Here is a 27,980-nt window from a genome sequence, read left to right on the forward strand (position 1 = left end):
ACCAACATCTCTGTAAAGCATCTAGAGACTGGGAAAAAAAAGAAAAAAGGAGATTAGGGAAAAGAAAGGAAGTAATGTCTTCCTGCATCTGTGGCACAAACACTGATGCCGCATCAGAAGAAATGGGTTCTTGAAAAAGATTCCCTCCTGCTCCTTATAAATATCCCTTCTTTCCTTCTTTTTAACATTTTTTTTTTTAAAGAAAAGGCAGAAAAAGAATGCAGAAAAAAAGCCTGCCATCCAGACAGTGATATCCTTTGAACAGCAAATCACAAAAAAAGTTGGTTTTTTTTTCTTTCAGTGAGCGGGTGGAGTTGAAGTGTTTGAAATCCAGGCCAAAGGATTACTTCACATTTCTTCTGAGGAATGAAACCTTTAAAAAAAAGAAGGGTCTATTTTGTATTACTCAGCAGTTCTTTCTTATTTTCTTCTGTGGAAAATTGTTGGGTTTTTTTGCTAATAAAGTGTTTATTACACAGTCCTGCATACTCACACATCCACACACACACAAGCACAGAGCTCTTTATAAAGAGAAAATCAGGCTGGCGCTGCAGAAGCGAGGAGAAGATCTTTCGCTAAAATGATCTCAAGGTCAGTTTTGGGGGTCTTTAGGTTTCTATATTCAATCCAACCACGTTTCATGTCTCTGCTTTGCTTGCTTAACTTACAAGAAACTTGGGCACAATTTTGCTTGTGTTGGCAGTTTTTAGGTGTGGATTCATGCAGGCTATTTACAAGATGCCAAGGGATGTCAAATCCTGAACATGTGTTTTTGTCCTACAGTCATTCTCTGACAGCAGAAATAGTCTGCAGCTTATCAGATCCATTTGCTGATATTTAACATCTTTTTTTCCCGACAAAGGTTTGGGGTGAGATGAATTTTAATGTTGCTCTGTGCTGAAGCTGACAAAAAAAAATCTTTATGCATCTAAGTTATAAAGTAGAGCTTTAAACTGTAAGGAAAAAAAAAAGTCAGCTGCCTTATTTACAGCATTTTCACTTTTTCCACATAGATACAATTCTGCTTTTTTTTTTTTAAACACTCAGGGTATTTGTTAAGCATTTTACTCAATCAAGAGGTACAGTCACAGATTGAGACATGCATTTTTAGGGAAGGCAATGCATTTTAATGTATATTTCTGATATCATTGGCAACACACTAAAAAGTCTGATTATATTTTTATGGGATTATATTTAAATAAACTTAAGCATGACACAAAATTACATTTTCTCCCCTTTTAACATTTTTAATAATAATCACACAAGAAAGAAGAGTAATTTTTAAAATATAGAGATTCTGGTAAAATTGTCATGTAGAAGTAACACTGTCTGAGCCTATAATTCCCAGAGAATTCTAGCAAACCATGGAATCCTTAAATTAAGGGTTTTATAAAAATATATAGGTCCTCAGATACTAGACAAGATACTTTGAAAAGAGGATAAAAACTTAAATAAGCATTCATATATATATAGGAGAGACAGTAATTTTGGAGAATATTTGCATATTATGAGTACACACATAGTGAGTTAAATTTTGCAGGCAAAAATTGCTAACAAAAAGGGGGACATTTTTCATGAATCTGAGTCATAATGAATACTTGACCTGTGTCTACTATGTAGGACAACATTTAAATTCACAGAGCCATATACATATGTTTCCATATCGCAGTAAATTTGTCATCCTTAGTTTCTGCAGATATTCTATTTAGAGCTATTTTTCTCCACTAACCACCTTCATCAAGTTCTCTGTTTCAGCACAGCCTATATGTTAAAACATGCCCAGCACTGTAACCTTATGCCTAGAGGTACTACTCCGAAGAAAAAGATGCCTAATTTTTTTCTTCTAGCAGGGAATAAGATAATCTGGAAGTTTGAATGCTCAGTGTCTTCTCCAAGATTATCCAGACTGATTTTGTTTGCAGAAGTCAGACTGTGCAAGCTGTTGGTGTGTGGTTTGTCCCAGTAAGTTAAGAAGAACAATGTACTTGAGAGGTTTCCAATAATTCTTACTTCTGGTCAGGTTAGATATACAATTAGATTGGATCCCTGACAGGTTTTTGGCTTCTCCAGTTTCAAACCAAGCCTTTATTAGTCCAAGCGCATGCAGATGGAAATGATTTACTTTCTGTTAGCTGTTACATGAGTTTGATTGTCAACAAAATCTTGCTCGGCTTTCAGCAAGGTTTGGAATCAGTCTTTGTGTCTGAGGTGGGGTGTCCACATCAGCCAGATGAGTTCGGTTTGGCAGAGGCAGCTCAGCTGATCAAAACTCGCAGAACTTAGAATCAAATAGTCTGTACAGACCTCAGAAACCACACATTTCGCAGGAAAGGGACGTACGGGCAGAGGTGACTCCAGGGATCCTTCCCGCCTGTGGTTTCCTCTTCTGCTGCTGTGCTGCCAGCTCTTCTCAATGTATTGCTGTTCCACTGGGCCTTGTCCTTTACTTTGTTGGCAAATAAGGTAAATGACCCCTGTTCTTGCTGCCCATATGCTGCTAACATCATTGGTTTTGTTTCAGCAAACTGCATGAGGATGGCGTAGACAGATGCCAAAAATGAGGGGCCCCATCAACCCAACAGGCCCTGCTGTGAATCACCAAAGCACCGGGGTGAGTGGCAGCCGGCATCTCCTTAGTTATTGAAGAGAGCAGCTGTGTCATGTTCAGTTAGTTTACATCATGATCTAAATCAACCATGAAGGATGAAGATGCATAGAAGAAGAAAAAAAAAAACACCAAACCACAACAATATACTGAAGGGATGTGTTCTAACAATCTCCTGTACAAACCGCGTTTGGGTTCGGTCCTAACTAAACAGAGTGATTGCAGGGAAAAGGGTGGCTCAGGTTGCCAATTCCTTACAAAGTGTCTGCATAACCTGAGAGAGAGGAGCTTTGTCCTCTACATGCAGATGTTTGCGTTCTTATTCTTTCCCCTCTGCTTCCACGTCCTTGTCTTCCTCCTGTGGCCCCGACAATTCATTAGTTCTCACCTCAGACTGGAAGCAGGTCCAGGGAGAACAGGCAAGTTCGTTACAGTTTGGCACATGGAGTGTGTTAATTGTGATACAGCTATAGGCTGTTACTGCAGATTAAAAAAGATTATGACATCTACCTCCAAATCAGGGACAGCTTTGGCTCCAAGAACTTGCCTGGTCATAAAGAAGTCCATTTTTTACAAACGTATGATAAAATGCGGAACTGCTGTATCTATTATATATAAGGGTTAGTTTATTTTTTTTTTCTTTTCTCCAGGTGAAGCTGTGGTCTGACAGAGGGGAAAAAAAAGGGACAGGGACAAGGGCTATAAAAGGACGAGTCTGGGCTATGAGAATCATTTTGCCTGAGGTCAGGAAGGCTGAGGTGCTCTTATATGTCTTTCCTCTTTGTGCTTGTATACATAGCTTAGAAGATGATATTTAGGGGCTTTGGAGCATAGTTTAAATGTAGCAATAGAAAGCAGATTGAAAAGTTTGAGGCATTGTTTCTCTTTTATACAATCCTACATTTTGAGGATTAGAACTTTTTTAGCACAACTTCTGTGATGTTTTGGAGCAAACTTCTGATAGGTGTAGTAGGAACAATTTACCTAATAAAGAGCTTTAAAATGGGCCTTAAAGACTTTAATAATGAGATACCATGAGGAACCTTGGAAAAATAGCAAGGATCCACCAAACAGGCTATGACACCTTGTCCTGGGTTGTCTATTCTCTTTCCTAGAAAGAGAGGACAAATTCCTTAGGAACAGCTAGAAGGAAGTCCAGTTGTCTAAAATTGCAACACTTTCCAGCTCATCACAACTATTGCAGGTTCTATCAGCAGAGGTGAAATGGGCCAGCACAGGCTGAGGTTCTGCTGGGTGGCCAGGTCATCATGGTAGCCTTTAAAACACAGGTAGCCTCCGTGTTCTGTTCCGGTAGGAACCTGAGCTTTAAGGTCTATTTTAGATGAACTCCATCTTCTGTGTGATATATAATAGTGACCAAGAAGGAAGGAACAGCAGCAGAAAGAGGCAGCTCTGAGGAGGTGATGTCTCTGTGGCTTCAGGAGGCGTGAAGCAGGGCTGAAGGACTTCTCACTTGGTGAGAAGGGCGATAAAGAAGTAAATGTGTAAATCAGCTGAGCATCCCTTCACAGCTGCCACTGCTGAAAATCAAATGGAGGTCAGCAGCAGCTGAAGGCTTGTGTGGGCTGTTCCCAGACCAATCTGCCAGAGACTGTGCCACAAGCCTCCAGAGAAAAGTACAAGGTTTGTCAGCTTGATTTTTAACATTTTTATACAGATGGCCACTAGAAAGCATGTCCTCTGTGCTATGAGAGTAAGGAGGTTCTTAGTGGATACCTACCTGCATCCAGGTCTCTTCTGGGTGCAATATGGATAAATGCCTACAGTATGTCCTACATCAATTGTCTGATGGAGTTCGGATGAGCTCGATGGGTTCTTGTCCCCTCAGAAGGGTTTATTGCTTCCAAAGGCTCCTCTGAAAGGAATGTCTTGCTCCTCTGAGTCTCTAAGGGAGGGAGCATGAGGTGCCATAGCTCCCTGGGGCTGGAGGAGCAGAAAACAGCAGAGTGCAGGCACAAGTTCAGCTTGTTTCAAAAGAGCAATCATGGTTTTCTGTTTCAAGTGATCCATACTTGAGGAGATGGGACATTTTGCTGGTCTTTGGGGTGGGAACTCTAGCGCCAGCTTCCCAAAGTAAGTATTATAGGTCAATGGGCTTCTTGCAATGGAAAATTGGGTTATTCTCATCTCTTGTAAAAAGTTTTCAGATATGGAGACAAAGAATTTTTGAGGCAGATACCTCTCACTTTCCAAGCACAATACATACTTTCCCTTCTTTCTTCAAATGCAGTTCCTTTTGCAAATCTCTGTGGAGAACAATACAATAATCAGCTCTTAACATCTAATTATGCCCTTCCCTTTACAAAAGAAACTCATATTCTTAAATAACACTTCCTGGCAGCAAAGAGCTCTGTGGCTCACTTTGAAAGAGAGGGGAAAACAATGCAACCCAACCCAAATATCTTCAGATCATTAATGTACAGGGAATTGGGTGCAGAATCCTTTCTTAGCTTCATCACTAGATGAAAATAATACTTACCCTTGAGCACTTGGCTGTGTTCTTGTACTGAACGCCGACAATAATCTAATCAGTTAACAATTCTCATTCTGATGATCATTTTCCTGTGAATTGTTTCAAGGGTAAGGGAAAAAAAAAAAAAAAAAACCAGAACATATAAATAAATGAGATACTTTTGCTGGAAGGATGATGGCTGACCAAGAGTCTACTCTTTCGTGCTTGGCTCCTTGTAACAATTCAGATTCTTCTCCCTGCTGGGTGAAATGTCAACCTGCAGGGCAGTAAGCTAAAAAAGTCCCTTTACACTGAAATCTTAGCCCTGTTTTGCCCAGAGGCGTTTCATACCATAAGCAAAGCACTTGAGGTCTGCAACTACTGGCCTACATGGCAACTTCCCTTTGTCTGTGCTTCAGGAATAGGGTTGGGTTTTGTTTTTTAATATAAAGAATGTTTGGGGTTTTTTTTCTTCTTGTGGAGTAAATTTCAGCCCTGAAATGTATGATATGTGCTGCATTTGGTGCACTCTCCCCGAGGCAAACCAGGGGATCTGTAAGTGGTACTATTTTTCCTATCAGCCCTGGAGAGTAGTGTGGCAGCCCTGCGTGTTATTAATGGATAAAATCTGAGCAGCAGCCAACCCCAAGGTGAACCCTATGCATTTAAAACATTTCATCAGACAGCTAAGTATTTTTTTTCCCTTCACTACAGCGGATATCTCTACTGCCACCACTCAATAGATCCCTATAGAAGAGAGCAATAGCTGGACTCACTAATGTGAAAATTGATAGTATGAGCTCTCCAATGAAATATAAACAGCTCTGTGTTTCTTAAGTGTCAATATCACGGGGCTGGGCTGAGGAGGTGGTGCGGTGGATTAACCCTAGAATTATCCAGGAGGGGGGAGAAGCTGGTAAATAGGAAATATTTGTCCAATCAGCCAGGGCTCATTTCTGAAGTGGATAAGATGGGCTGCTGTTGACTCCCATTTGCCATCAGACAGAATCTCAGGACAGCTTGCAGCACCTGTAAACTGTAGTGTTTCCAGAGGTGGGAGGAAAAGACTGGATTTTTTTTTTTCTCTCCTTTCCCCCTCCCCTTTTGTCTTGAAAAATGGAGTAAAAGAGAGGACAAGGAACAGTGTGAGAATTAGAGCTGCAACTTCGCAGCTGCCTTTGCAGATGCGCAGCCAGGCAGACTGCGTTGGGAGCAGCTCCTGGCAAACTGCAATGCTGCTGTCAAAACAGCGTTTATTAGAAGAGCAGCTTATTCTGGAGGGAAAAATCTGTGACATGCAGAACAAATATCCTTGCTTAAGGAGAACTGAGACCTTGCGTGCTCATTCCCTCTTATAGAAGCACTCAGCTTTATTAGAAGTGTCCCTGTAAGGGAAGGCAGGTGGGTTGGCGTTTGGATGTTTCCAGGGGTTGGATAACCTAAACTCTGTCACTGTTATTGTCTCAGTCTATGGATAATGAAGGATTGTTACTTTGCACCTTCTGCTCCAGCTGGGAAACTGAAAACAACCGAGACCATTCCTTTGCTGGCATCAGAGTCACCTCCTGGTCCCCATACATGAGCTGGACATTGCCAGGTGTGGGTTACAAATAGCCCAGAGCAATGTTGTTCTTTTGACAAGGGGTTTCCATGGAAACTTTTAAATATACGCAGGATTATGTAAGTTTATATAGAATATACCTCCTGAACATTTGTATTGTTAGGTTGCAGAAACACATTTTTATTTAAAAAAATGTAGTTAAATTTGTTTGGAATTTGTTATTTTGGAGAAAAATAAGCAATTCTGCATAGTGCTTTTCAGAATTCAACTAATAGGTTTATTGAGCAAATGAGTGAACCATAAACCCAGTTTTGACTGGTAAGGGCTGTGGCAAGGGTAAGAGAATAAAAACAATACAAAACATACATCTTATAAATCATCACAGTCATTGAAGACCTTTTTGCAAATATATGTATAAAGTGCTTTTCATGCCTGTGTGGCTGGAGACTTGCACTTCTTGAGTTTCTCTTCTTCAGCTTGTTTACTGAGTTTTCAGCCTGCTTGTTGAGGCTTAAGGACTCTTCTGCTCACGAGTCAATCCTGGAACCAAAGCACGTGGTGGAGATCATACCCAAGTTGAGGGTCCTTAACCCTGAGTGAGCAGAATGAAGATTTAGTAAACAAGTCAAAAAAGACTTCAGGTAGCTGAGCAGCACTTTGGGAGAAAGGGGGAAAGGGGAGTGTTAGCAGGAGGGAATCACTCATCCACACAAGAATTAATATGTGAGGAGGGCACTGCCTCCAAGCAGGTTTTTTAAAAGTTAGGTACTCACAGGTAAGGGTTTACAAAAGTATATACTGAGGTATACAAACCTCATAAAGCATATCCTTCTATTCAAAAGCATAAGATTGGTTTGAATATAATGAGGTTGTATAATAAAAAAGTAGTTAGACTCATAAAATCACAGTTAGCAGAGGAGGGTTACTTGTGGTTTTCTCATTTAATGTTTAGATTTCAAGCTTCTGTTTTCCTGTGTACAGACTAGAGACCTTTAACATAGTCTGAATTTCCTGCAACATCATGAGCGTTGAAGCAGAGGACATCTAAGACATCTAAGAATCATAAAAAAATGGGACTGAGAGACCTTAAATCTGTGCCCATAGATCTGGTCAAGGGAACTCTGCAGAGCCCAAGGACTGACTGTCTGCTTTTGCTCTGCATGAACTTGTTATATGGAGGAACTTCTTACTCTGAGAGGTCTCCTCTCTGTTGGAAGGGGCTGAAATTCTCCTTTGTTTGATGAAATATAGAGACCACATATGAAAAAGTTTCAAGTCTGTCTGTAAAGTTTTATCAACTTTTTTTTTAATAGAAAACAATTCCCATTTTCTTACCAACTCCAGTGAGAGCTTAGTTTTCTGTTTATTATTAGTGAACACGTCCAAGAATTTTGCTGATGTGTTTATTATCTGTGCATCAAAGTTTGATTGGTAAAATAAACTAATGTGGTCAAGAGTAGAGCTATGTGAAAAGTTTCTTCTGAGCAGCTAAAGCAAAGCTGAAGAGAGAGAACCTAGGCCAGCTTTCACCTCTTGGTTGCATAGAAAAAAATGCCTTCAGACAGCTAATTCCTCCCCACTCAGAAGGTGATACTGAGAAATCATCTTGGGCATCCAAACAGGAGTAAAGTCTATGAGGAATGGTGACCATGGTTGAAACCAGTGCTCCTGTGTCCTGATGACTTGCATTGCTACCCCACTTTGTTTTCCTTCCTTCTCTCAGAGCTTTCCATGGGCTGGAGTCCTAGGGAGTTGTGTGGGTACCCACCTCTGAAGCTGGTGTCGATTGAGAAAGAAAAAAGACATTATAAAAGATAGTTACATATGAAGGAGAGAAAAAAGCAAAGGAAAGGAAGACAGAATAGCCAAGAGAAAACAGTGATGGTGGAAGATATATACATAGCTCATTTAACCTCATGACTGCCATTTCCACCTGACAATGGCTGTAAAGAATTTGCCTGGATCAAGGAAGAAGAGTAGACATATAAACAGCGAAATATTAATGAAAAATGAAATAATATTTGAAGAAGATTTAGCTATGTGTGTTCTGCCTTCGGCTTCTTAGGAGGATGCCTTGCTTTTAATGACCATGTACTGTCACTGACGTAGTGTATATTTTTGTCGTTTAAGTTAATTTTTGGGAAAGGATGATGCCTTCTGGAGTGGTGAGTGCACAAGTGTCCTCTCCATTTTCCCACTGAGCTTCATCTGCAAGTGCAAAAATGACTCCCTGCTTGGCACAGGCTCCTACTCCCAGGAAGAAAAGAAGCATCTGGCAATTTTGACCACTGACTTGAAAAGGTTTTGCAAGTTGTCATGGGTCCACAGGAGGATGAACCAAAAATTGGTGCTTCTCCTCTGGCTAGCAGGGGAAATGCAAACCTAGCAGGAGTGAGTGCCCAAGTGCCTAGAAGTTCATTAGTGTGTGATTTGATTAAATAAATGTTCCTAAAAAGGGGGACATTTCTTGTCTGGCTTCTCCAAGTCCCCATGCAGGGTCCTTAAAGCTGGCAGGTTTAATCCTTAATTTAACTTGCACGTACTCGATAACAGAAAGTAGTGGTGATGCTACTTTCTGGGAAATCTGATTAATTAACTGCACGCTCTGCACTGGGGAAGGGAAGGTTTGGGGCAGCAGAAACATCTTTTAATTCAGCCCTGGAAACCATGTTTAAGACAGGTAGTGAACTTTGACTGCTTTCTATAAGGAGAGACAAGCTTCACTTGGATTTAAGAAGCACTTGAAAATGAGATCTAGTTTTACTCTCTCTGAGTCAGTATCATTCAAGGACAGAGAGGAGGGGTGATGGGCATGCTGTGGAAACTTTTCCAAACATCTCCCTTCCAAAAAGTCTGTAAAAACGCTGAGCCGAAAGACTTGAAGCAACTCACTTGAGACTCATTTTCAGTATGGCTAAAGTTCTGAAACCCAGACTGCAAAATCTGAAGAAGCAGCTGGGTTCCTAATTAAAACAAATTGTTAATAGATTTAGCAGGCCAAATTTATGCTTTCCAATTAAAATCGCTATCAGTCTTGGTATTGGCTTGCACGTGTGTGCGCTCAGGTCTGCTGGAGGCCGGTGTGAACTGGTGGTGCGGTGCACCAAGGGTTGGGTCAAACCTCTTATCCACAACAGGCACTAATGGATTCAGAACATCGTGGTAACCGGAGTATAACAACTTCAGAGCAGAAGAGCGCATGTCAAGACAAATGCAGTGTCAAGGACACTTCATGCATTTGTTTCCTGACCACAGACCGTTTGTCCTTCTGCCTGAAGGCAGTCCAGCATTTTCCTCACAATAATTTGTTCTCATTTGAAAGCTACAAACATTTTACAGTCGGCACAGTGGGTCCAAGCTACTGCTTGACTGGTGGTCACCCAGGAAGAATTTCTCCTGTTCTTTTTTGTTCTTTTCTTTTTCACATATTGCTGAATTTCACACTTCAAACCAGAGGATCCATTTGCTTGAGTGGTTCTTTTACAGACGGTTCACTTAAAACCGGGGTAAAAGCATTTCAGTTGTTGTTGTTATTTAAATTATTTTTATAGTATGACAATAATTCTCATTACAGCAAATTTGATGAACTGATTTTATTTCCATTTTTTTCCTACTGAGACAAAGATTGCATCTGTATGTTTTTGTTGCAAGAAAGAAAGAAAAAAGCCATGTGTTGCCTCAAAACATTAAGCTGCCGAAAAGTACTTTTGTTGTTACCAAAATGAGGCTAGCATCTCATATAGCTGCTTTTGAACAAGAATAAGCTAAAAACTGCTGTATTTTTGTAAAAGCTAATTTCTCTTTTCAAGTTAAATGGAGGGCTACTTCTATAGATAATTCCCTCTTAAAAAAAAAATATAAAATTCCAATTTTGTGTTTTCAAAATGCTGATGAGAAGAGAAACTTTTCCCTGCAGTGAAATGTGAGGCAATTTTAACATTAAAAAACCTTCAAAAAGATAGGACAGGAGACCACGTATGTCCCCGAGCCTGTCCTCAGCTGATCACAGGACTTTCACCATGCCTGACCCCTGCATGGTGTTCCAATGAAAATAGAAACTGCAGTCCCACCTCCAGTCCTCAGACTATATAGATATTTATTCATTTGTGCTATAAATGGGAAACTCGGGGTTATGGGTTCACTGTAGCAGATTCCAATGCAAAACTGGTCCCCTCTCTATATACAAACATTTGTAACAGCAAAAGACTCTGTGGGCGCTACGGCTAAATGCAGGCTGGCTGCTCCATCTGCCTAAAGATTTGCTGCAATGCTCATATTTAGTACATTGCTTTGCAAAGTGCTTTCTGAGATGTCTTGACGAGCAAACAAAATTCTCTTGTATTATAATGGGCAGGACTGACCTGATTTATTCTTCCTACAGAGAGCAGGGTGGTGAAGGTGCAGTGTTTTCGCATATTCTGGAGATGCAGCAGTCCCGGAGATGCATTGGGGGTTGTCATGTTGGCAGCCAGAGGGGAGATGAAAAGGGGAAAAAAAACCTGGGTAAATTCCACGGTGCTGCATTTAAACCCTGAAAAGCTCATTTAGTCAGAGATTAAGCTCCGGAGCTAAATCTGAAAGTGAGAAAGGAGAGGAAAAGCTATTGAAAACTGAGATTCTACTGCTGACTATGGAGGCCACCTGACCCTGACACATAACTTTTACTGAGTTGACCATATCTCACTTCCTTTAAGTGCCTGTCCCTCCTGCTCACTCTCAAGGACTTGGCCAATCTCCTTTTGTAAATAGAACAATGCTTTATATTTCTCTATTACTCTGGAGTGACTATATCAATAATGCAGGAAAGGCATCTGTCCAGCACAATGAGATTATTTTTCTGATTTCGGTTGACAGTTATGGTAATAGTTTGGCAAACAATCTACTCCACCATCAATGACCACAGATTACAGCTGTTTTTAAAAAATCTCAGCCGTTCCTGGAAACTTAGAAGATTGATTACATGGACGGAAAGAGACAGAAAGATGTGTCAAAAGCTTTTATGGCTGAAACTTTTAACTCTGTCTTGCTCCATTTTTTTTCCCCTCTGATTCTGAAAGTCAATGTGCAGTCTCATAGTCGCCTTATGTGAGTGCAGACCATGATGAGTGGAACAAGTAAACAAATTATCCTGCTTTAGAGGGAACTGAGGAGCAACTGAGCACTGAAGCCTTCAGAAACCAGGATGGGAGCTGTAAAAGTGGGGTGAAGGTGCTTGTGTGGTCTTTCTGGTTGGAGTGATGGGGCTTGGGAGGTGGCCAGGGCTGTTTGCCTTGTCCTGTGTGTGTTCTGCAGATCGTGCTGCATCCTCCGTGCCCGTTGTCCCTCCATGTTTGCAGGGACAGGTTCTGGGTCAGGAGGGTTCCCACTTACCTGATCTACAGTGACATACATTATGCCTAAGTATTTGCTTTTAAAAGTTCAACTTGTTCCCCTTCACTTGTGGCTTTCTTGAGCTCTCTTTGAGCAGTTAGTAGATTTGACTGGGAGGCAGGTGAAGTTTTATAAGAAGATCCTTGAAGAAAAGCATCTTTTCATTATAATTATTGTTTATCTCACAGGAATCAAAACTAGGACCTTACAATCAAATACATACCTTGCAGAGCTTAACACTACATTAAAGAGCTTGTATCTACCAACAGCCAGAGTGGAAAACACACTGTTTTGAATGTATGTCCCCTTTATGCAAAGAACAGGAATAACATCATGAGATCTGTGTGTCTAGCTAGCACTGGGATTTCAGATACGAAATGTTCACAGAGAACTGCTCAGGGACAAATTTGCAGAACAAGAATTATCCTCAGAAATTATTCAACAGATATTTTCAATTTGAGTAGCAACGGAGGAGAGAAAATCAGAGGCTGCTTGTGGACAGGGCCATGAACAGGGAAAAGAGAAAAAAAAAAAAGGAGGTCAATTCATCAAATAAATTATTCCTTATGAATTATTCACGCAGGTCTAACTTAACTGTTATTCCTACTTTCCCAGCCTCACTACAGGGGCTGACAATAATACAGCTTTGCCCATTTCTGGACTTTGATATTAGCAGGAATAAAATCTCAGAGTGCAGTTAGGTCTGCCAGAGTCAGTCAGGAGGTGAATTTGGTCCTACAAGTTGATTTTTCTCATTGGCCATGACATTGGTATGTTATCAGCCATCATGAACCCAAAAGATGCAGTCAGAAGGTTAGTCAGAAAAAGCTGACAATTACAGCAATCTTCTGATATTTCTTTTCCTCCTTAGTTTAAGAGCAAAAACACTCAAAGCAGTAGTGAATATGGGTTAAGAATCCAGCTGTTCAAACTCTCAAAATTCAGGTGGGTTCATCTGTCGTATGAACTCTTCACCCAAGCCCCAATTAGTATTATATTAACCTCCTTAAATATGGGATTGCTGTGATCTTACAATACTCCAAAATGGTCTATTAGCAACCCCATTTCCTGGCTTTGTCAGATGAAAATGTCTGCAGTAGGTCACCCGAAAGCATTACTCAATTAATTCAGGGAGCTGCAGTGGTTGCCCAGGATGTCTACCAAGCACAGGGAGCTTAGAGGATTTCTATTACACAACCTCACATTTTTACATTACGAGTGCATGTAAACATGATCTGAGGACTCATGCACCCAGATTCTGAAAAAGAACTAAACCTTGACCTCCTGCTGAAATTGATAAAAATTTGGTACTTAAATCCCATGAAAAAATAGGGCCACAGTATCATCAATCCAAGGCGATTAAGTCCCAGGCAAATGAGATTATTAATTTTGGATGCGAACACCACATCACACCATCATATATTCTGTCCATAATGCAGTTTACAAGCAAGGAATGAGATATTTCAATTTTTAGAGTTCCAGAGTATGCAAGGGACTTTCCAGGCGGGCTTGGGGAGAAATTTTGTTCTGTTTTTTATGCCTATCTGATCATCACATACTGCAAGTTACACCGTTGCTTTGAAAAAAGCCCTCTGGGTAACTAGCTGTATTTTTCAGAATCTGACTTTAACTAGCTTTTGAAAATTCAAGTTAAACTTCCAAGCCAGTAAGGCATTTTGAAGGTTTTACCTGAGGTGCCTGTTATATAATTCTATGACACCACATAAAACCTACGGCTATTTGTGGAATTGTGGCATTGCCTCTACTGAATCCCTGCTAAATCAATTCAAAGTGCCATTTGCCATCTCCTTTCCCAATCATGGCTCATTAAGCATCATGCACAATGTAATCTATTAGCAGCAACCTCCTCGGCTGCTGAGAGAGTCAGTTATGAGCTGCTACCTTTTATAAAACAAACAAACAAAAAAATAAAAACAACATTATAAGGCCTGCCACTATTAAAGAGATTGAATGCAGGAGGTGTGTATTTATGCCATTGAGCCAACTTAAATGTTCATAAAGACGATGAAACTTCAGTATCCTGAGTCGTTGATTTTGAGCTTCAGGTCAGAGACAGATGACTTCATGCTGAGATTTATTACTAAGAGGCGAAGCTTTGGAGTTTGTGTCAAGGTGGGCTCATCCATCACTGGAAGAATTCTGGCATAATATTCTGCTGTCAGATCCCATCTACCCTTGATCAATCTATCAGTCGGCCTGCTTAAGAAATTGTACATAAACCAAATATAATCTGATTAGACATCCAAAAAACACCGTCGATGGTTAATCATGCAGGTAAATTGTAGTGTGTTAAATAGGACTCCTTTCCCAGTGCATGCACATTATGTTGGATGTGGCAATGTCCCCAGCGAGCTGCCTGATGAATTCCTCTGTGCCTGGGGATCTGTGTTAATGCTGTGTCCCTGTTAAAAATTCAAATGCTTTTGAAATCATCTGCTTCTTGTGTGCGTGTGGAGAGGCATCAGAGTTTGCACTTGTAAAGTCTGGCTGTCAATTTTTAGTATGCTTTGCAGATGAAAATATTGCTGCTTATCAGCAGGTACAGATGATGAGCTATTTCCAGCAAGAATGATAGTGGTATCTAGTTGTGAACTTCATGATATAAATACCTAGACTCAGATACAGGAAGGTGGAATAGTTGACTTCACAGGGTTCTTCTCTTTTCTGTGAGTACCTAAAATCCGTACAAGCAGGGACAATCAGTCCCTGTCCATTCAGTCTATCAACAAATCATTCCAGATCTGAGGACTCATGAGTTGCCACAACTATGAGATGAGGATAGAGGTGGATGTTGGCTACCAGAACTACATGAAACATTGTAAGGGCTTTGCTAACAGCAACAGCTCCCGTAAGAAGTCAGTGGCCCAGGATTACTTGAGAGTAGGTTGCTCTGAACCTGCACCCATCCTACTTGCACAGGAGTATGCCCACAGTGAAAGCATAAAATGGTAATTTCCTTCTGATTTTAGTCATATCACCTTCCATTTGACTTCCAGTGAAAGCCTCAGGTCACACAGTCCAGACCAGATCCTTGGCCCTGTTATCCCAATTTGAGTATTGGGTCTTTTCAGGGCATAGCTGAGATTTGAGACTGCTGGGTTACGATTTTTAGTTCCCACAGGTTAGTAACTGATGCTGAGCTTCAGTATGGCCTAGACATTAAAAAAGATTAATTTTCCAAAATGAGGCAGACCAGTGAACTGTGCTGGCAATGTAATTCCATTACTTTCAAAGGAGTTGAGTCTGTTATAGCAAGTCAAGTGGAACAATGTTGTACCTTAAAGAAAAAAGAAGCTGGATTTTTATTATTGTTATTACTATTATTATTATTATTATTATTATTATTATTATTATTATTATTATTATTATTATTCCTTCAGTGTAAGAACACTAAAGAAATTGAAACGCATGTAGAGTTAAATAGCAAACACAACTGCAAAGGGAAAGAATATTAGTTGTTTTGGGGTGTAAAATATACTGTTCATAGATGAAAAAGTGACTGCCAGTGATTCCCAGATAAATGGTTCTGAAATGGAGTTAGGAAACACTTCACCCTCTGGTGTTTTGCCCATACAGGGTGTCCTCCACGCCAAGTGTAATTTTGAAAGTTTCCATTAATTAAGGGCTCAAATCCAAAGAAATATCCAAAGAGAAGAAGGCTGAGGTTAAGGTGAGACTTGAAGAGCTACTGAAAGGGATCAGAAGCTCATCCTAAAGCCTTTTGCTTCAAGTGTCTCTGACTTGCCTGTTTGGATAAGCAAAACTACGCAGATTGTCTAGACATGCAGAGACTGTTGGCCACATCCATCAGCTTTATCTGAATTTCCCTCTGAAAGGTGGCAGAGACTCAGGACACTGGCAGTGCTGTGATGAGAGAGGACATTTCTCATCCCTGCCTTCCATTCATTCTCCATTTATAATAAATTCAGGAGACGTGGCAGGTCTCATTAAAAAGGATTCAGGGGGAATTATTCAGAGATGGGTTAAGAGAAAGCCTGTGCAGGTAGAGATTATGAAGTAACAGAAGTGGAGCTCAGCAGAATTCACAGTAAAAAAGATCAGAAAGGCAACACTGTTTATGCTCATGTAACAACGTGATCTTTATGAACTTTATCTGCCAACCTCAAGGATGACCAGACACCGTGTACCTGCCAGGTACAACACTGGGCTCAGATTTATGTTATTTTGTTTTTTCCTCTTCTCACAAATGATTTCATATCAGGCTAAAAGCCCTGTGGCTTCTGGTCAGCTTGGGCAACACAACAAGCCACCTTCTGCCTACATGCAAAGGGAAACCAAAACCTCACAAGGCTTATTGGGCACCAAGGATGTCCACTTCACAGGGATGGCATTGCCATGTGTGGTATTTAGGTAGGAATAAAGAGAAATAGAAGTCCAAGGTGGATGGCAAGAAATGCCTCAGTAGACTGCTCTAATCATTAGGCATCGCACCTTTCTCATGGATGGATCTGTGCTCAAGGTTTGCTGGGATGAGAGATTCACTAACCCAGCTCTTTCCATCCAAATACACACAGCACATTGCACAATCCAGGCAACAGAAAAAAACGAAAGAGCACACAGTTAAAGGAAAAAAAAAAAAAGAGAGAACCAATATTTATAATATCCTGAAGCCTGTAAAACACTGAGTTGTTTGAAAATCCAGCAGGAAGGTGCACTGAAGCTTCACATCTACATTTCAAAATACAGGAGGGAAGGTACAGGGAGCCAGGGACATTTTCCCTGGAGCCCAGCTCTGAAATGCCAGGCTTTAATGATTTGGAAAGAAACACATTTCAGCACTACCGTGGCACAAAGCACAGCAGAGATGTAGTCAGGACTGCAAGCAGGTCTTTCTCCTAAATACCTGAGGGGGAGTTTGTAACCGCTCCGACCTGCTCGTGTGCCTCCCAAGGGCAAAGTGTTAACAGTGCGGTGGCCTTGTTGGGGTCGGGTGATACCGTGTATTACAGCACCAAAATTGTACCAAAGCAGCTACGAGGGGATTAGCCAAAGGTATTTGACAGCTGCTGTTAGGTTGAACTTTACTTTTACCACTGTGGGTTGAAAATGAATACCAAGTCGAGCAGGACTGTGATATGAAACCATTACCTCAGTTCTGGGTTACTGACATGACAGGCCCTCCTTTGTTAGAGATTAAATTATTTGGATTTTTTTGCAATGGCTCCATTAAACCAGGGTGTTGTGGTTGCTTTTTTAACTGTCTTGCTAATTGTTTATTCCCTCTGGGGCATTTTATGAAAAAATTTCCTTGTATAACTTTAGCCAAAGTAAGTACAGTCCATGGTAAGTATTGCCTGGGCATGCGATCAGTTTATTTTATTTTATTTTTTTACTGTTGTAGATGGTTATCTGTCTCTGGACAGTTTTAAATTGTGCAAGAACCAGGCAATCTCAAATGAGTGCTTGAATGAATGTGTGCTTGAACTCTCATGACTTTTGCAATGCCTGGACAGACCATTCTTTAAAAGAGTTTTGATTTCTTCAAGTAGAGTCCATGCTTTCGCAGGTAAACTGATTTCTTCCCAAACTGCTACCCCACCCTTGCCTGCATCAGGAAAGAACATGAAGGTTACATTCCAGCAGAAGGACTAAGTAGCTCCAAGACATGCCTTGCTTGAAGTGATTCACATATATCTTTCCTCTCCCCACTGCTCACTTCTGGCTATTTGTTTGGATGTTTCTCAAGAGAACAGTTGCCTGGAAAATATGATGGATGAACAAATAAGCTTGTTTTGTTGGGGATTTTTTGTTTTGTTTTTAAGAGTTGCTACCTTCTACAGATGTTTTTCAAACACAGCAAAAACATTTGTTCTTCTCATACTTTAATTTCCAGTGAAGGAACAGTAAAAACCAAATAGCTGTGTGGTACAGACAAGGTTTGGATCTGTACCACCTTGCTGTGCCGTGTGAACTTTCCTTTTTGCAGTATTATGTGTAAGACAAAATGCTCTGAATAGCTTCATTGTGAGTGCCACCAGACTCAAGGCACAACCACTCACTATCTATTATCTGCATTTATGGAAAGTCAGCACTAGATTTTTCAGTATGTTTCCAACACTGACTTACAACTACTCTTTGCTATTTCTTGAGCCCTGCTGGGGAGCCCTTCCATGTCTTAAAAAAAAATTCCAAAACTGTAAACTTCCTTATTAATTTATGAACTATGTAGAATGAAGGTGCTACTGCTGTTCCTTTATCACAAAAAATGAAACTGTTACGCGGGGAAATAATGACCAGTATTATCAAACTAAATATCCTACAAAGGTCAATAGAAACTACAGAGTTTCATCAGTCCTGAAGTCTGACTTTAGGATGCAATAGTTCAGAATTAACTACGGATAACTAACTTCAGGTAGCGGAAGGTGAAAGGGCTTTTTGTTTCCTAATTAGCATCAGTCATTGGATCCAGCCCTAGCTATTAAATTTAATCTAAGAGGTTTGCCTGGGATCACATAGGCCATAAGAGTACATCACGGCAAGAATTGGCTCCCAGTTCTTGGCCCCAGTCATTTCCCCTTCCTCCACCTCAGCCCTCCCTTTTGTGCTTGTATTACTTTTGTCTGTGCAAGTGAATATCTGGCATCGATATTTGTGCATATCTGGAGATCACCAAGCCAGTTGGGTTTTGCATTAAAATAAAACAAAAGAGAACAGTTAACCTTCCCCCCAATACAGTTCTTTACTGTGCCATGGCATGCAGAATTCATTTGTTTTTATTAACCAAACTCAGGATGGTAGGACAGCTAAAGGGGAGGAGGCCGTTATCAATAGATAATCATGCTGCTGGGATTAGAAGCACTTAAGCTTTGTATTGTACCTTTGCTCTCCCAAGGGTATGATTATATCCCTTGGCTACAGTTTAGATTATGTTAAAAACATACCAAACCAACTGATATCCCTTCCAACCCCAAAACACATGCTAAAAGGGGAGATTAATCTCCTTTGGCAGCTGATCACCTACCTGGTGGTGAGCCACTTTCATTAGAAGAGGAAGGGCAGGGCTGTGTTATATATACTTGCTGCTAACTATACAATCATAGGAGGCATATGACTTCACTGGCTCTATGCTGTCCCTTGCAGCCTCGCTCATGGGTAATTTTACCAGTTTATTGAAAAATGCTTAGAGGCAGGAGAGAGAGAAGCACATCAGGAAAGTATGATACGGGATAGCTAAAAACCAAAGGGTCCTGGCCATCTATCAGATTCCACTACAGCCATAAAAATCCATCTTGTAGACATGTTCACATGAGGCTGGTGAAAGGCCTTTGTTGTTGCAATATATGCAGAAGAGAGATGCAGAACAAACCAACATTTTCCCCACAGGCAGGGCAGTCAGGAGCTCCTCGATCTCATCTCAGTTTCAACTCCTTCTGCGGCCTTTAGAAGGTCACTTCACCATTTTTTCTCCATCTGGAAAATGGGAATAAAAATAAATCACATGCTTATCCAACTATCTCCTGGGGTCGGTGTGAAGTTGTTCATAAAACACTTTAAACATTGAGCACGCTCTGTAGGGTTTGCCTTTATTATGAACTTCATAAGTGTGTCCCAGCTGAACCACTGCTGATGGGAGGATATTACTCCCACAAATTTTGCTGCCTGTGGAATATGGCAATGCAAAGGGACAAGAAGGCAAATGATGAAAATACAGGGGAAAAGCAATACTTTTGAATAAGTTCAGAATAATTCCAGATTATTTAGTTTGTGGGTCTGTCCGCCTCATTGCAGTCGGCTTCCTTTCATCCTCTCCTAACATGCCATGACCATCTTCTTCTGCATCTCCTTCCCCTTCACATTCCCATCCCCAGAGTCTGTACTGGTGCATCTCCAGTGACCATCTAGCAGCCCTGCGACCTTCCCTACAAGACAGGATACACAGGACACTCTATCTCCTCCAGTGATGATTGCCTTCTGCACCAGACACCTGCTCCTCCAGGCATTTCTAAGGCTCTGTAGCAGTTAGAGACAACTCAATGAGGTCCAGAGCTTTCAATGAGGCAGTTAACGGCTCTTTAGCACCTTTTGTCCTCACGGACACCTCCTCCAGGGTGGGGGGAGCAGGAAGGGCGGGACCCCCGGTCAATAGACAGGGTCCTCAGCCAACAAGGTGGCCAGACCCAGAGTAGCTCCCGGTCCACAGTTGTGATGGTCACAGCCTGATCGATCGGGCTGTGAAGTGAGTGACTGGCTCCGAGCAGCGGGTCTTGTGAACTTGTAGATCAGGGATGTGTCTTCCCGGGATGCAGAGCCCTCACCTGCTCCTTGGTGAGTGATTATTTCATTTTCTTTTGGATTTATCCTCGCGTGATCTCTTGTTCCCCCCGGACAAGTGATTTTTCTTCTGGGTGCCCTGGATAAGCGAGGCCTCTTGTTGTGAGTGAGGGCTGCCCGCTGGGAGCGTCACTGCTGGGGCTGGATGGGCATAACATCCTCAACCGGGACAGCGAACCTGCGGTTTATTGAATGTCTTCAGAATGCTGGCTGATGTTTCGACTAACCCCCCGGGCTTCCATTGGTTTCTGTCGTTTGGTTTCGGTCTGTTCGGTTTCGGTTCGGAAATTGGTTTAAGCTTATTATTTGCTTGGAGTTGTTTTGTGGTGCCTCCGGGACAGGCTGGAAATGGCAACAAAGCCACAAATGTCACGTTCTACACGCGGCTGTTGTGGTTGTGCGGTTTCTGTGTTCGTGTTCCATCCCTTGATAATGAGCTGCCTCGGAAGTTTGATTATTACACACAAAGTGTTGCCTTGTCTTGATGATGTGAAGCCTGAGTGACACCAAGTAGTTTTCATGTTTGTTTGTCCTATGAGAAGTATCTGACCAGAAAGAGTTGACCATTGGCTTCCTTTATCTAGTTTCTTCATATCCTGTATTTCATATCTTCAAACACTGAAATTTAACTGTTTTCATGTTTAATTCAAGCGCTAAACTTGGGTCCAAGGGTATTACTCCTTAAGGAAATAGTCAATAGCAGGCTCTAAAAAAAAATAAAATTCTTGTTGTTTTTCACATACCCACCTCCCTTTTCACTTTCATTGGAGAGAACCAAACCTTTTAAAACCCAGAATCCTTCAGACTCATTGTTAATTGTCCCTATTTTTTAGGATAGCTTGGCAGGTCTAGTGACATCACAGAAAAAAAAGTCCTCCCCAAAGAGCACTGCCAATTTCAGCTTTAATTCAATCAGTAAACAACTTCGACTGTGTTGGGAAAATTCCATTAATCATTCATGTTCTGTGAAGAATGATACACAAAGGAGCTGTCAAAATCAAGCAGCTACTCTCCATTTGTTTGGTAATTAAGAAACTCCAGGCCATTCTGATGGCAAAGGGATGCAAATTCCAAGCCCAGCTAGAACCACTTCAAATGAAATGATACAGAATCACCTGCACTTAAACTCTAGAGGCCAGACTTTAAAGCTCTCTTTCCATTTCTGTACTCTCAGTGGGTGTATTTAAGGTCACTTGCACATTTAAATGCCCTATCAGGTATTTTGATGTCTAAATGATGTCAGCTGCCCTTACAATTATTTGTGGGAATACACAATAATTTGCCAGGGCCTGAGTGAAGAATGGGATAAAAAAATTGAATTAAGGAGAAAAAATAAAGTGAGAAAAACTTCAGATTGTGGGATTTGTTCCTGAAATTTTACTTCAGCCCAGTTTTTGTAGGACCCAGCCCTCCCTTCTTTCCCCTCAGCTGGACCATTGTGATTTCTGTTGTACGGCATCTGCTCTTTGGTAACTTTACTGATTTCAGTGTATTGCTTCTGGAGTAAAGCACTGTGGAAAATGATGTAGGAGAATCTACCTCTCAGACATTAACGTGATTGTCTTTTGAAATGTAGTTAAAGAGGACTTCTTTCCCAGTGTTTCTAAACTTTTGGTGTGAAGCCCTTTGTTCTGGTTTTAACCAAGGCAGGAGTTACTTACATATTAAAGATATTTCAGGAGCATAGTAGACTGGTTAGTATCTGAAAAGAATCTCCACCATGTTTGAACTGAAAGGCTTTGGAAAGCAAGGCAGATTCTGCCACGCTACCACTAAAACAACTGCAATGCTCCTCTGAATTGTTGGTGAGGGTCCAACCCATGTTCACATGGGAGTCTCTTCCAGGGACAAGCAAAGTGAACCAAGGAACAAGCCTTTGATATGTTGGGTCTAACTTGCTGAGTTTATACTGAAGCTTTATCCTGATAAAGCTATGCTTAGTCTGGACAAAGAATGGCAGGGTGGAGAGTTAATAATGTGTAGAAACAGACTAAGTTCACAAACAGATGTGTTCCCCACCGTGCTTCCACGTAGACTAAAATGTAAACATGGGTTGCTGAATTTTGCCAACAATGTTCAGAAGAAATGGGCTGGACTATGATCAATTGATTGATTGACTGATTTTAATCATAGACCTTCTAATTAAACCAGAACTAGAGGTTTACAAATGAAGACTTTGTAAATTCTTCATACTATAGGAAATTACTTCTGATTTGTTGGTTTAACCCAAGAAATGTTTCCTTTTCTAAATAATAATTATATACAATATTTTATGTCATATTTTTAATATAGAAATAGGCTATCTACTACAGATGTGAAAGTATTCTGTGCTACCTAGTGTCTAGCTGCTATCTGGATGTCTACATGGAAACTGAAAATCAGGCAATTAAAAGCTGTGAAACCCATGGTCTTTTAACTGATGATACCATCTCAACCGAGGCCCATCAGAAGGAATCTGTGCCTTCGGGGTCAGTAGTACTTCATGCTGCTGACTTGGCTGCCTGAAGCTGAGGGCAATGTATTATTTATGAAATTATTATTATTAGATCAGTAATGATGGTCAGTAATTCACTGCTGGTGCTTGATTCTAGGCAGATGTTCTGGAATCAAAGATGTTCACAAAGATGTGTGTAATGGCCTAATATTTATGCCGAGGTCAGCTTGCAGATTTTCCAAGCAGTCTCACCAGGCTGAGCCAGTGGTTGTGATGGGAATTTCTCAGGAATTACCCTGAGATCCTTACTTTCCTGCCCCACTGCTCTTCTCTCCCCACACCCAGTGTGCTCCATCTAAATGTCACCCAAAGAGTACCCAGTGAAGGGGACAGTCTCCTCCCAGGTGGGACCAGACACTAGCAGAAGCCTAGAGTTCTTTTTTTAACAGAAAGATTTAATAATCCCACTCATTTGTTATGAACACAGTACCAGAAATGTGACCTCTCTCTGACATTTAAATGTGACCTTTCCTTAAAACCACAAATTACTCCCTTGCTTACATGATGCTGACTTTGATGTTCTTAACCTGTTTATAAGAGACCAATGGAGGTGAAGGGAACTCGATGACATAACAACACCTGAAGAGGTTTTGATATTTCTTTCTCTAAAATTTGGGGCTGACCTCTGTTCTCTGAAGTTCTCATAAGCACTTGCTTGGCTCTGTCAACAAGGACTGTAAAACTCTCAAAGTTTTGGTACGTTGTATGGTCATTTGGGCTCATCAGCTAACTGGACACCTCTCTCTTGTCCTAATACTGATTTCTCAGCAAATCACTCTGAAACTGTGAGTTGGATTTTAGGGGTGGGAAAAGAAGGTAACTAGCTGATTAGTTCTTAATCTAAATTAAAAAAATAATCAATCAATCAATCAGCATGTGCTTTCATTAATGGGCTTTATTTATTTTAGGATTAAGTAGGGTGATGTTTTCCAATTTAACATCATGCCTACAAACAGGCTGGCAATGCATGTTTCCTACCCACTTCTAGGGAGCTATAGCAAGTTACCACGTGTCAGCTGAGCTGCAGGGATTTCCTCCAAGGATGTTCTTCTGCTGGGGCACATGCAAAATAACACAAGGCATTTTGCTCTCTTTCATGGCAGGCTGAGCTATACCATACAAGCTAGGATTTGCTTCCAGATAAAATCATTCTCAGGGATGTTACTGCAGCTTAGCTGACTCATGGTAATTTGTTGAACTGTTGTGATTGAATCATCCCTAGTGTTTGGTTTTTTTTTTTAATGAAAGATTTTATTTTTTTTAATGCCCCTCATTTTCTGAAACTGCTACTTTGGATTAAAATGCCATCCATCAGGAACCTAGTGACAAAACCACAAGAGTGGGCAAAACTGTTCTGCACACTCTCGTAGTTTATGAAAGGCATTTAATAAATTCCTTAATATCAGACAGTTTTAATCTACATGACTGGTAATTGAGATCTCTACTTGGCATACATTCATCCTGCATCTCATCTCTTTCTCCTATGCATATAGTATCATATCTTAATTAGAAAAGTGAGTAGGTTTGCCTTGAAATGCATTAGGAACATGTCTCTTGAGGGGGGAAAGAAAGCAAAGTCCTGTTTCATACTCCATTTCTTTGGACAGCAGAGAAAAGATCAGAAGCTATGGCAGGTATCACATACCCATGAATTTTTCTATCTGATGATACTGGATGTTCATTCAAGAAAGAATTATCAGCCTTTTAATACCTGACTAGCAACTTGTTGAAATGACTGAAGATCTGAGGTTTTGTTATATTCCAGCAAGTCTGGAACTGTGTTTGGAAGATGAGCCAGCCAAGCTGCCCAATGTGGAGAATCAGATGAAATCAGGCATGAGTTCACAGACTCAGACCAAAACCTATGGAAATCACAGGCTCACAAGGGGATCTCAGCATAGTAACATAGTAAAAAGAAAAAAATCCAAAATGAAAATAAAACCTCCTCTTCCTGCTGAACAGGTCTTCAGCACTTTTCCTTCTCAAGACAAATCCTAACTCTTCTGACCTACAGAAAAAGGGTGGCCTTCATTAAAAACTTAGTACACATCCACAGATTTAGAGCCTGCTTTTCAGCAGCAACTTTAGCCAGGCTTTTATTTATCAACCCTAAAGACAAAAGGATCACAGCTGATTAGACTTCTTATACTTCCATACATCCACATATAGGGAAATGCAAATGCTAGCAGTTGGACTAGGACCTTGAGTGGCAGCCAGAATTTCAGCAGGAACAAAGCTGAAGAAAAGCATCAGTCAGACTGAGTAAGGATTAGCGAGTCTGTCCTTGAAGGACAACTGTAACCTGGAGTAGCCACCCTCAAGAGGGGTGATCTGGGAGGAGATCGGTCTGGCTCTGGCATTTGGGGGTTGCCTCCTCTACATTGACTCACGTGTCCGGAGCCTGGATGGTCTCAAAGCAGTCAAAGGATTTCCAGGGATTGCTGGATTGTCTCTGCAAAGGGCCCACATAAAGATTTCTGCACCACCTGATCTCTGTTTGGATGATTTATCCATCCATAACCTTGTGCTGGCATTGCACACAGCAATGGATTTCACTTAGTGAAGGCAAAACTTAGAACTGCATCGCTGTTAGTAGGTATGATAATCTCATTCAGAGTGCTTCTCTCCTGGTCTCCCTTCTACCATTCCTGCCTTTCCTTAGGCATGCAGAAAAGCCTGTGATTTTTTTTTTTATTTTTTTTTTTTTTTAATGCCCTGTTTTCAGTAGGGCACCTTAAAGGTCAAGTAAGACATTTGATATATTTTAACGCAGGCAGCTTTCGAGATGAACAGATTTGACATATTTAAATAAAACATCCTAATAGCATGTTCTGGCCTTGAAGGCCTCAGGCAGCATACATTGTATTTGTTAGACACTATGGCTTAATTACTCTCATAAATGAATTATACCCATTTCAATTTAAAACCATAAGTGTTGCATTTGAACTAGGGTCAAATTAAATTTTCTGTCAATTATGCAGATTACTTAAGCAATTATGTAAATTGTTAATAAATTCTTAAATGGAGGGAAATCTTTTTCTTTCAAAAAAATATATTTTATGCATTACCAAGCTTAAACACTTTCACAGGACAAAAGTATGGGAGAAAAAAAAGTGTGGCTTTAAATAGCTCCCTGGGGATTTGCTGCACTATCTCCACCTTGGACACTGGTGGGTGAGGGTCATCTGCTCTTGAGCTGGATCGGGAGCAGGGGCCATGGAGTTAATGCTGGATGGTGGTTTTCCTTGGGCGTAAGGCAGGACACTGGTGGTGACAGCCAGTACTGTCACAGGCTCTAACATGGTTTTAGGGATGTCAGGGTAAACTTTCTGTCTCTGTAATGCGTTGGAAGTAGTGACTTTGGTTTCCTTTTTATTTCCATTTGCGTTATGTCCATCTCCTTCAGAGAGAAAGAATCAGGAGCTTTGCCATTGATTTGAGGGTGTGCTGGTTACAGTCAAGAATAATGAAAGTAATGATAAGTAATTATAAAATTAAAAATGTTTCCTTCCATACTCCGAATAAGAAAGCAAAACCCTAATCTTGCTTCCATGAGGAAGAGGGTGGAATTACACAGTTATGACCAAGGAACAATCCTGCAGAATTTAGGCCACTGCTCGCTGGATGTGTTTTGATGCAATTATACTGAATTTATTTTGGTGCAAGAGTGATTGGAATTTTCAGGGCCCGATTTTAGTCCTGTCATTAGGAGGCTCAAGTCTCCTGAGACCTGCTAGTCCTGTTGCATACACCAGTTTTATGCTAGTGTAACTCTGTTGACTTAATTAGAAGTACTCCCTGCAATGAGAAGAGAATCAGGTCCATTAACTTCAATGGGAACTTTTCATTAGGACTCAGTTCAGTCTGCAGGGACTTCTAAGTGAATTAAAGCTACATCCATTTTGCACCCCTGTGGAACACCACAAAGGTGCAAGTTACGTTTCTGTGTCGCCTACACCTGTTTTACGCTGACTTGCTGTTATTGAATCCTGCTGATTTGTGTTCCTCGCAGCCCAATTTTTGCTTGTCAAAAAACTACAGAGGTTTCCAAGTTTCTACAAAGACATCTCCGTGATTTATCTGAGCCCAGCACTTGACTCACAGCTACTCTTGTTTCTACCGTGATGCAAGTTGTTCCAGTGCCGGGTGGGGTGGGAACTGGAAATCCCACCAGGAAAAACAGGAAAGCAGACCAGCGGTTGGGTTGAGGAGTTCAGGAGCTTTTGCATCTGAGGTTTGGCAAGGGCAGCCTTCTAACCCAGAACTTGGGCGTTCCCAACTTGGCCCGTGACTAATTGAAATCCTAATAAAGTAAAGGCCTCTGCCCTCAATCCTCTGGGCCACTTACCTTGTGCAAATTAACATTTTAACATCAGTTATAAAATGTGCTACATCTCTGGGAGGTGGGGGGGGGGAGGGCATGAGGGAGGGGGAAGCATCTAATGCAATGAAATATGCATATCAAAGCCTAAAAAGAAATGGGAAAATTCAATGAATGCTAAATTATGGATCTACAGAGGGCCATCTTTGTTAAAATCTACACGGCGGTATCTTTAAACTCCAGAGTATTAACCAAAGGCATGGAGGCAAATATACCTGGCAACCCTTTACTTTTTATTCTTAGCGACACAGAGAAAATACTTTATAAAACATTAGATGAAAGAGCCCTTTCAAAGCTACTTTGCTTTTATGGTGCCTTTCTCTCGAGCTGCTCTGCATACTTAAAAGTCAGAGCCACCTTGAGTGGATTACATTATTTTTTTTTTTAAAGTGCATTATAGCTTTTTCACAGCAGCCGACGTAACAGCCATCCAACCTGCGTTCCCAGTGCCTTGTTGTCATCATGATAAGCATTTACTGTGATAGGAAGGCAAAGAGAATCAACCTTTTTAAACACACACAAAACCTTCGCTGCTTTGTTGAAGCAAGCGGCAGCCCCAGCTCACAGGGATACAGAGGGTCTGTAGACAGAAAGCTATTTAGAGCATTGAAAACAGGCTTATTACCCTGCTACTTTTTGTGCACAGGATTTTTTTTTTTTTTTTGCTTCTCTCTCTCTCTCCCTCTCTCTCCCTTTTTTTTCCGTGACATTAGAGAGTCCGAAGTGACATACATTTTTTATAGCTTCATAAAGTCGTCTCCTGACCGGGTCACCCTTCTCATA

At 41.0% G+C, this 27,980-nt stretch overlaps 1 long non-coding RNA gene across 2 annotated transcripts in view; it reads left to right on the top strand.

Annotated features, from left to right (window-relative positions):
* Nucleotides 1-426: 426 nt before the first annotated feature.
* The window catches only part of LOC136106894 (uncharacterized), an 84,166-nt gene continuing 56,612 nt past the window's right edge, over nucleotides 427-27,980 (top strand). For both annotated transcript variants that reach the window (XR_011741097.1, XR_010652199.2), the window contains exons 1-2: nucleotides 427-591; nucleotides 2,522-2,611. This is a non-coding gene — a long non-coding RNA (uncharacterized lncRNA). The remainder of the gene's footprint in view (nucleotides 592-2,521; nucleotides 2,612-27,980) is intronic.

The sequence above is a fragment of the Patagioenas fasciata genome, chromosome 12, assembly GCF_037038585.1.
Source record: "Patagioenas fasciata isolate bPatFas1 chromosome 12, bPatFas1.hap1, whole genome shotgun sequence".
Classification (NCBI taxonomy): Eukaryota; Metazoa; Chordata; class Aves; order Columbiformes; family Columbidae; genus Patagioenas; species Patagioenas fasciata.